The 9,613-nt window shown below is 48.2% G+C and overlaps 1 protein-coding gene across 6 annotated transcripts in view; it reads right to left on the bottom strand.

The window, feature by feature from the left end:
* Window positions 1–9,448: 9,448 nt before the first annotated feature.
* The window catches only part of MEIS2 (Meis homeobox 2), a 173,736-nt gene continuing 173,571 nt past the window's right edge, over window positions 9,449–9,613 (bottom strand). For all 6 annotated transcript variants that reach the window (XM_030950532.1, XM_030950534.1, XM_030950536.1 and 3 more), the window contains exon 13: window positions 9,449–9,613. This exon is cut by the window's right edge and continues 1,284 nt beyond it. The gene's annotated coding sequence lies outside the window, so the exon portion shown is untranslated.

The raw sequence follows: 9,613 nt of genomic DNA, 5'->3' as shown, positions 1-9,613 counted from the left end.
GCCTCTGGGAGCAAAGCCCCCGTCCCCCCCCGCCCAAGGGGGAAGAGCAGCCCGCCCGCCTCTGCCTCTGGTACACCGCTGCTGGCGTGAATCACCGCGGAAACAACGGGAAGATGCAGCTCTGCTAGGCGAAAATAATTGTTTGGTTTGTTTTAATTCGCAACGACCTGGTTGAATGGCACCCTTTCCTCTGACTTGCAGGGAGGGGAGGAGGAGGGCCCGCCGGGGTGCATCGTCCCCTTTAAAGGTTTCGTGTAAACTTCCATATTTTGAAAGAATAACTTCAAAAATCTGTGTTTGATTGTATTCAGACGTGTGCCCACCTCACATCGATTGGCGGATCCATTGAAGGTATAAAGATCCGTTGGTAACATGAAGGTCGAGTGTCCCTAAATCAGCAGATTCTCCCTTCTCTGACAAATCCTGGAATTAGTTTAACGAGGGAAAAATATTATTTTTCATCTGTAAAAATGTATTTCAAAGAGGGATGGTATTCTAACAGGGGAGACTACAACAAAAATCAGAATCGCTGCTGGAAAGGTTTCGCTCTAAGCAAACGTTTCGAGTATGTCGGATCTTCATGAAACAACGCTATAGACTTTATTCTGACGATAACTGGAAATCAGGCAATGCACACAAAATACGAGCAAGAAAGTGTCGAAATCCATTTTTTTTCTACCTATGAACAGTGAAAGGTGCAAGCACATTTTAAATACTTTAGGTCTTTATCAAACGATATATGCAGATAAAGGCAAATACCGAATATTCAGGAAAACACAAATAATTTTAAGATGTTACCTTTTTTTGTTTGGGTTTTTTTTTTTTGAGCGTAGCGGTGCATTTACAGCACTGCTGCGGAGTCATCACTTTGTTTATTTTTCTAACGTCTACCCAAATTCCAGCAATCCGCAGAGCAGTAACAGCTTTTTCCATGTGTTTATCATCGAGGTTGCAACAGGATTCGCCTCAATTGTTCTGCCTTTCTTGTGTTTTCCTTTCTTCCCCTTTCTGCATTTCCCAGATACATTCGCTTTTGTTGCAAAAATAAACAGAGGAGTTTTTAACAGCAATTTGAGATGATAATGGTTACTGATCCCATTCTTTCCATCATAATCTTCGAGTGGTTTAAGATTAATGATAGGAGGTGTTTTAGCAAGGAGTGTGGGTTTTCTTCTCCAAAGACCATCGCTATGATAATTTACTTAAGATGTTGACAAGACTGTCAGTAAGGCTAATTTTTTATTAAGCTGCGCTGTAGCAACTCTAGTAAGCATTTGTTGTTATTTAAGCACATTGTATTTTTGAATGCCCGACTATAAATATTGTTATTTGCTCTCTGTTTGATAGATTTGCAATAGAGATTATTCCCCTTGCCTTTGTTTTAATAAAGGTGTCTTCTGGTATTCTGATAAATATTCTCTTCCACCCTCCCCCATCTCCTTTCACGCACATTTTTAAAAGAAAATAAATTTGAGCAACTACTGCCTTGGTCCAGCAATGTCTTCTGCAAAGCATTGTTTTTGCTGGACTCTCTCTAGGCACATCCCTGAATCAACGGGACAAGATGCAGGTTCGAGTGCTGGGTTTGTGTAATTATTATTTTCTTTTTAATTGGGCAAAATTACGTTGTAAACAGTAAATATGTAACTGTAGTACCCCAGGGTACGAAGAGGCTGGGGTATCTCCCAAAGCGAGGGCAGTTTAGGATGTATTGGCGGCTCCCGAGGGGAGTTCTGCCGTGTCCGCCCGCCGGCAGCCGCGCCGCCCGGGCCGGAGCGCTCTCCCCGGCAGGCCGGACCCCGCGGCCGGGGCAGCGCTCCCGGGGCAGCGCTCGCCCCGCCGGGCCGGGCTGTCGGCACGCCGGCCGCTTGCCCCGCTCCGGCCCGGGGCAGCAGGCAGCAGAGCCCTCGGCGGAGCCCACCCGGGCCGAGGGCTCGCTGTGGGCACGGCGGGCTGGCACGCGTGGGTGCGCGTAGGGCAGCGGAGGCGGGCGCGAAGCAGCCCGCTCGATCAGAGAGGAAAAGTCTGCGGTGAAATCGTAACAGACCGGTCGATTTTACCCTACTGTTGTGCTTCCAATAAACATGAAGCCGTGGCCTTACCTAGAAATCACGGGGGCCCTGTGACACCCCTTGGGCAGTGCTTTATTGCCTTTTCCGCCCGCCTGCGGCCAGGCGCGCAGAGGGGCCACGCGGGCAGCCAAATTCGGGCGGCGGCCCCTGAGCACCTCCACGGTGCCGCCGGGCCCGGGGCGCGCAGAGGCGCGCAGGGCAAACGGCGGGGGCTACAAAAGCACGTGCCTCCTGCTTTCGGCCGCCCCTCTCCGCTACCGGCAGCTCCGCGCTCGCACAGAAAGGAAAAGGGCAGCCTCGTAAACAGTTCATGTTGCGATCCCCCCCGGCCGAAAGGGAGGCGCGGGGCGAGGGGCTCCCTCTCTCCGCTCCGCTCCGCTCCTCGCCCCGGCGCGCAGGGCAGCGGGGGCGGAGCGCGCCGCCGGGCGCGGGCAGCAGGGGGCGCTCCGAGGTTGCGCTGGGAGCCCGCGTTGCCGCGCCGCGCGCCCGCACACGGACACGCACGGGACACACGGACACGCACACGGACACGCACGGGACACACGGACACGCACATGGGACACACGGACGCGCACGGACACACTCATGGGGCACGCGCGGACGCGGGGCACACGCACGTGTGCTCACACAGGCATACACCGCGCACGCACGCGTGGAGGCACCCGCGCACACACGCACACGCGTGTACACGCGCACACGCGGGGACAGCCAGGGGTGCGCCGTGCGGGGCGCGGATGTCGCCGTGCCGTTCTCCGTGCATGTGCGTGTGCGTACCGTGCATTACGCAACTTATTAAACACGACGATGAATTGTCAACATTTTTTTCGCATGTTAGTTCCGCTGATCCGGGCAGGATTTATTTTCAGGTCTCGGGTCCCGGAGCTATAATGCGTGATTTCTTTGCCTTAAATAAAATTGGTCAAATGTTGACAACCTTTAAGCCAATCTAACACTCAAGATTACTGATGGGAAACTAATGAGAAAATATCAGATCGTCCGGCCTGGGGGCTCCTAATTAAATCTTAGCTGATTGAAAAATAAAAGCGGGTTCGCGGGCATGGGGGAGGAGGGAAGAAGCTCCGGGCTGAACTTTAGCTCTCATTTGACGTGATATTTCCCCAGCCCATCTCTCCCTTTGCTCTTTCCCCCTCCCTCCTTCCCGCTGTAAAAACTCTAATATTATTTCGCTGGTTATTTCGAGAGATCCGAATGCGGCTATCATTCCTTGCCCGGTAAACATTAAGGCCTTTAAGCAACGTGATTTAACTAATTAGAAAATTTACATCATTAAGTCTCAGGGAGAGAAAAAAGGAGAAACAAATCTGTCAGTCATTTTAAAAGAGACAGGCCCTATTGAAGTGTGAAGAAATCGGCTCTAATTCAAAAAGGCAATCGGGCAGAAAAAGCCCTCAACATTACCCTGCTAGTTATTAATCAGAAGGGGCTTCCCCCTCTTTCCTTCTCTGTAATGGCAAGAGCTGAAGCACATCGTTAGTTTCTCCTAAAGCTACCGCACAGTTTCCATTCAGCTTTTTTGCCACTCGTCCATGTCCCATATTAATAGCGAGTATTTGTCCATTCAAGGCTCATAGATTTGAAAATGTTTCCGAACTGGAGAGCCGAAGCCACAAGGAAAAAAACATGTATTAAAAAAAAATTATAAAATAAAATAAAATAAAATGCTCCCAGACTCTTCCCTTCCACCTTAGCCAAATACAAGGGCTGCACTGCCCCGTCCCTCCATTAACGGGAGGTCCTAAAGTAAACCTGCTTACTGAGAACCTGGTTTTGGCTTTGTTTTTCTCCCCTGCCCTGTATTTCTAAACACAGACATAAGCCTGAGAGTGGAAAGCATCCGTAGTCGTCCCCCTCCTGGCTCGGTTTTTTTCCTTGGTTGTTTTTTTTTCTTTTCTTTTCTTTTTCTTTTTCCCCTAGGGACGGGCTGTGTTTAGTGCCATGCACCAGGCTCAAGCAGAACAATGCAAACTTGAGTGAAAAGCAGAGTGATCGGGTTACTGATGCCGGGTCCCTCACCAAGTGGTGCGGGACGCTGCTGGCCAGCGCAGTGCGGCGAGCGGGAGGACGAGCTGCTGGCGGCCCCGCTCCGGGGAGCGCAGCCGGGGTGGCGGCACAGGCAGCTCGGCGGGTGGGAGCAGAAATGAAGCGGCTTGGTCCAAAGCACAGAGAGGGTTACATCTCTCTCTCGCTTTCTCTTGTCTCCTCTTTCAAACGCGCTCTCTAATCCTCCCCTTCCAACTGTTCACAGTGGACTATAGTATAAATAATAAATACATCCTACTCTGCGTTTTCTCTCTCCCAATCTCGAAGAATCTGACAGTCGCTTTAATCAAAGGAGTTTGCACTGGTTCTAAAGGAGTTTGCACTGGTTCTTCATGGAGGTAATTTAAGGAATTTTAAACACGCTTCGGACAAAACCAGTCGTTAGGGGCCTATTTCTGATCTCACGGCCCGGGGACGATCTCTCCTGCGGCTCGGGGAATTAACCCCGTGTAAATATGTTCAAGATCAGCCTCCTGGTGGAGATTTTACTTGACAGTAGCCTGTGAAGAAGCCATATTTTGGCAAGAAAAAAAGAGAAAAGTCTCTCTGCCAGCCCTATTCCGACTTCCATTCATTTACGTCCCAGGGCTAACTTGTAGTCTTGTCTGTAGGCAGATGCTTACAGAAATGCAAGGTGTTCAGCAGGACGGGACATGCTCCTTTCCCAGCGCCAGGGCTGCAGCCCCAGGGTGCGAGCCGGCCGGGCGGGCGGGCAGCTCGCTGTCCCCCGGGGAGCCCCGGCCGCCCCCGCGTCCTCCGCTCAGCACCCCCGGCCCCTCCGAGGCGGGGAGCGAAACACGTGCTCCGAAACTGAAGCGGTTCTCCGTTCCCAGCAAAAGCAGCGGAAAACCCGCCCTTGCGGCCGGTGGGAGAGCGGTAAGGCAGAGATCTCCGCCACAGCGAGAAGAACTGATGGCAGAAACGGAGAGGGGAGGGCAGAAGGAAGAGTCTGCGCTCCTCCGCCCCTTTGCACCAGTTTGTCTTGCAGTTATTCAAAATGATTGAGTTTTCTGAAGAAGGCCCTTTAGAGAGAAAACAAAACCAGCAACAACCTCTTCCGCCAAAACCAACATGAATATCAACCTGTCCACTGGCAGGGCTGCGGAGCTTAGAGGCATTACAGTAAAATTTACGGCGTCCTTAACAACTCCCAATAAAAGCATTAAAATTCCCTTTAATTGAGAAAACATTGATTTTTAACTCTGGAAAGAACGAACTCGTAATTTAATTGCAAGCTTTCACCGACAGAGCAGCATCTCAGGGAGGCCACATTCCATCTTTAATAGAGCCACTTTATGAAGTGATAAAACCAAAGAAACCCTGACAAACAGAGACAGTTGAAATTGCGCAAGAAAAGTTATTTGCCTTCCCTTTCCCTCTTCGCAGCTCCAAACTATCCCGCTCTTCCCTCCCCCTCCAACCTCCGCTCTCCGATCACAAAACACAACTGTAAAAGTAAAGGATTTAGGGTCTAGGGAAGAAGTAGTAGTTAATATTTTACATAACGATTTGCTTTTACTAGGCACCGGGTGATGCCAAGAGGTTTAAGGGAACATTTTCACAAAATGGTAGCCTCTTCCGAGAAGGAAACTAATCGGATAAAACTTCCTTGATTTCCCTTGTTCGTTACAAAAATAATTGCTAAAGGGAAGGAAAGGGAAATCCCACCCTCCCTTTCTATCTTATTTCTGTATCGGTTTTTGGTATTATAGAAGAGTAAAGAAGTTTTTGTTTGGTGGTTTTTCATTGATCAGTCACTCTGAGCTAATGTAATTATCCTCATCAATAGAAGGCTGCAGAGAGAATCATTATGTGGGTGACATTGATAAATGATCACCCAAGAGCTGCCTTTTCTCTTGGGCACCCCCACATATGACCCTCCCACATACACAAGGTAGCCATAGAAACACCTTGAGATCCTCAAACACTGCTGCAAATGGGAAAATACAGAGAAAGCGAGAGAAATCCAACTTCACACACTTTCTGTCCCTGCTGAGCCTCCTTCCCATTGCACGCAGTCACCGAGCCGGGCTCCGCTGTCCTGCCCCATGGGCGCGCAGCCCGGCCCCGGCCCTGCGCCCTCTCACGGCACCATATCGAGCATTTAGAGGGAGGGGGTGCCTTATGGAGTTTGCTTCTGGGATTGTTAAATCTTTTTTTTGCTTTCTTTCTTCCCTGGAATAGTTAAGCAATGAGGTTGCACGCACCATACGTATTGTACGCGCATTGCGGAACCTCTGGTTTTAATGGCGCTCTTGGAGATGCACACCAAAGATATTCACCCCATCCCAATAATAAGACTCCTGGAAAATGGTTAAACACTAATTTTTAGCAGCGATTTTTTAGTCACAGGCCTATACAAGAAGATTCTGTATTTTTTACTAAGGCTAAGATTTTTTTTTCCTCCAGCCGCAGACCCTCCTGTTTTTGTAAGCGAGTTCTAAAATATTGAGAGCAGTAATTGATTCACAATGATCCATAAATCGATGTAAGGAATGGGGTGAAGGTGTTTATTTATTTTTTTTATTCCTAAAGCTGCAAGTAGCTTTGACACCGTGTGGGGATGAAGGGGAGGAGTTGTTTAGCCGTGCGGGGTCATCCATCATCGGTGTCGCAGAGACTCTGCCCAGAGGAGCAACCTCCCTTCTGTCTGTCTCTTTCTCTCCTCCAAAACTATTAATATTAAAATCTGCCTGCAAATCTTGCCCCCACCCGCCCCTCATCCCATCCGGTCCTGCTCAGACCGCAGCGGCTGGGCTGCCCAGCCTGGATCTGGCTCGCTCCGGCGCAGCGCCAAGCGCGGCTGATTTTTCCCCAAGTGCTGTTAGGAGAGTTAAAAGGCCGGCCCCGTTTCCTCTGCTGAACCCAGGGTTGTGGTAGGGGAGACATGTGGGGCGCAGCCATCCCTGCGCGCAGCGGAGCCTTCTCCTGCCGCCCCGCGCAGCGCGGGGACGCGGTCGTGTCTGGGGAAAAGATTCGGGCATTTTCCGGGCTCCATGGGGTTTTTTCCTAGCACACGCATCAGGCGTATAGTGGGGCTGGTGGCTCCGCATCGACCCCCGCAAAGGCAGTGCCGGCAAACCCTCGCTCCCTTCGGGCAGCCTGGAGAGCCGCTTGAGCGATGAGCAAACCCTACAATGGAGAGCTGGTCCAGCTCGTGCCCCCGCCGCACCCCTTTCCCTGCCCGGCCCGGCCCCGGCCCCTCCCAGCCCCCCCTGGCCCTCGCAAACCTGGTCTGTGGCAATTTTCTCTCCCTCGCTCTCTCTGCGGCTATGAGTGAAAGGTGGGGAGCGCCCGGCTCCCCCCGGCATCTCCTCTTCGGCCCTGCGGTGCCCGCTCGCCGCGACGGGCAGGGCTCGGGCGGCAGCGCTGCCGGAGGTGCGCTCCCCTCCTCTCTTCGTCTTAAAGGCAGCAAAATCTGGAAAAAAAATCCCTCATTTATGGTGACTACAACTCCCAACGCAGAACCGCTCGGCGAAATAGAAATTTGGGATTATAAACATGTGTGTATATAAACAAAAGGTGTTTCTTCTGTTACCCTTCGTTTCTCACAACATAAGCAATTTTTATTCAGACTTGAGTATTTTCTTTAACACTATACCGCTGTCAAAACATTATTCCCGTTTTGTTTGCTTTTGACAGCTGAGCAGTTCTTAAAAATACCAAAATCGGAACCTTCCACGCTAAACAGAAAATCTCAGATGGAGAAATCTCTGTGCGATATTGTACCTTGGATTTCAGCAAGACATCTCATGGAGAGCACAGTCCAAAAGGGGGAGAAAAAAAGAAAGAAAATAAAAGACAACACAGCAATGCACATATTTAGTTCATTATAAAAACAAATAATCTACTATGGCTACATCTTCCCTGTCTTTCTAGCAATGTGATTTCTGACATTTCTCTTCAAATTCTAGAGAAAAAAAAATCTTCAAGGAAATAAAATACTGTTAAAAAAATAATTTAAAAGCCTCCCCTTTAAAGTGCTAACAGAAATAATCTTGCCTTCTTAAATTCTGCATCCACAAAAATCAGAGAATTTGGAAATGGGCACCCAGGCTGTGGTCTTCTTATGTGATTGAAGGGTCGATGTGATTTTAACCAGGACAGAGAGCATCAAAGCCGAGCAGGGAATTATAATCTAAATTTCATACGGAAGCCTTATAAGAGACGCCCACAAAGCAGGTCCTGATTGCTAAATAAATTCTACTGGCATCCTCCCTTCTGTCACCAGCAGCGTGGGTCCATTTGCTCAGCTCAGAAATTAAATATTAACTAAGAGGTTGAGCCTCTTTCCACATTCCAAGGGTAAAAGTTGTCACTCACAGTTTTTAAAAACACCCTGGACAGTTGGAACAATGAGAAGGAAGCAGGAGAAGGGTTACAAATTTACAGGTGTTGGACATCTTTGTTTCCTAGAAAGTTTAGTTAATTACAAGTCTTTTCCCACTCTCCTCCTCTCAGGAAAAAAGGCAGAACTTTCCCCTGCCCTTTGGGCCCCATCCGGCTCTTGCTGATTTAACAGTACCACTGAGGAAGGTGAGAGGCTGCTTTTTCTAAATTTATCATTGCTCTTCCTAGTTCAAACTCTGCTTTAGTTGCTTCAAAATGCCAGAAGCTTTGGTTTAAGAAAAAAACAAACCTTTAACCACGATTCTACTCCAGCTATTTGTATACAAAATGTCAAATCAACATTCTTCTGTCATTAGCTGATGGTTTGTTGTTTTGGTTTGGTTGGTTTGTTTTTGTTTTTTTTTTTTTTCTGAAAACAGCTGAAGACAACAAAAGGAGTAAAACCATCTCAAAAAGCTAGCTTATGCAATTCTCACATAGGAAAAATTCCCATTGGAGTCAAAGCTTCTTTTCTTCTCCTAAAACTTCTAAACCTACTCCTGCAATAAAGCCATTCTTTGCTTCTGAGCTCAATACCTGGAGGTAAGGTCTGCTGTGGCTATGGATGTACACACGCATACATGTACACACTTGGCATTAGTCATCCCATGTCCGGGCCTTCGCCACTCAAGCTCAGCTCCTATGCTCGTAGCAGGTAGTACAAGTATTAGACACACCTCTGAAATGCAAGCTGGTGAAACAATATTTCAAATTTTGTTTAATCTGGCAAAAATCTAATGTCAGTAATCAGCAGAAATATATAACTTCAGATGGCGTTTCATTCAATTATTCTATTAATGCAATGACAAACTTGCTTCTGATTTTTCCAGCATTTCTTCTCGATGCTGATAAGAAATATTTTTAAGACATCTCTCATGATAACCTCAGACTCTCCTAAACATGATTAAAAACACAAAAGCCTAGCAAAAAATCAAAAATGAAATATTTATTACCGCATTTTGTGACTTAACACCTTTTTTTTCCTTTTTAAAACATAACGTCACAGTCCTCATACAAGTATTTTAATGTAAATTTTGACAAAGCTTAAAGGTAACAGCATTTTCTTCTAGTGAGGAACACGTGCTGAGAAA

The sequence above is a fragment of the Camarhynchus parvulus genome, chromosome 5 (genome assembly GCF_901933205.1).
Source record: "Camarhynchus parvulus chromosome 5, STF_HiC, whole genome shotgun sequence".
NCBI classification, from domain to species: domain Eukaryota; kingdom Metazoa; phylum Chordata; class Aves; order Passeriformes; family Thraupidae; genus Camarhynchus; species Camarhynchus parvulus.
The sequence above is the reverse complement of the archived record's forward strand: the minus strand, read 5'-3'. Positions and strand labels throughout refer to the sequence as shown.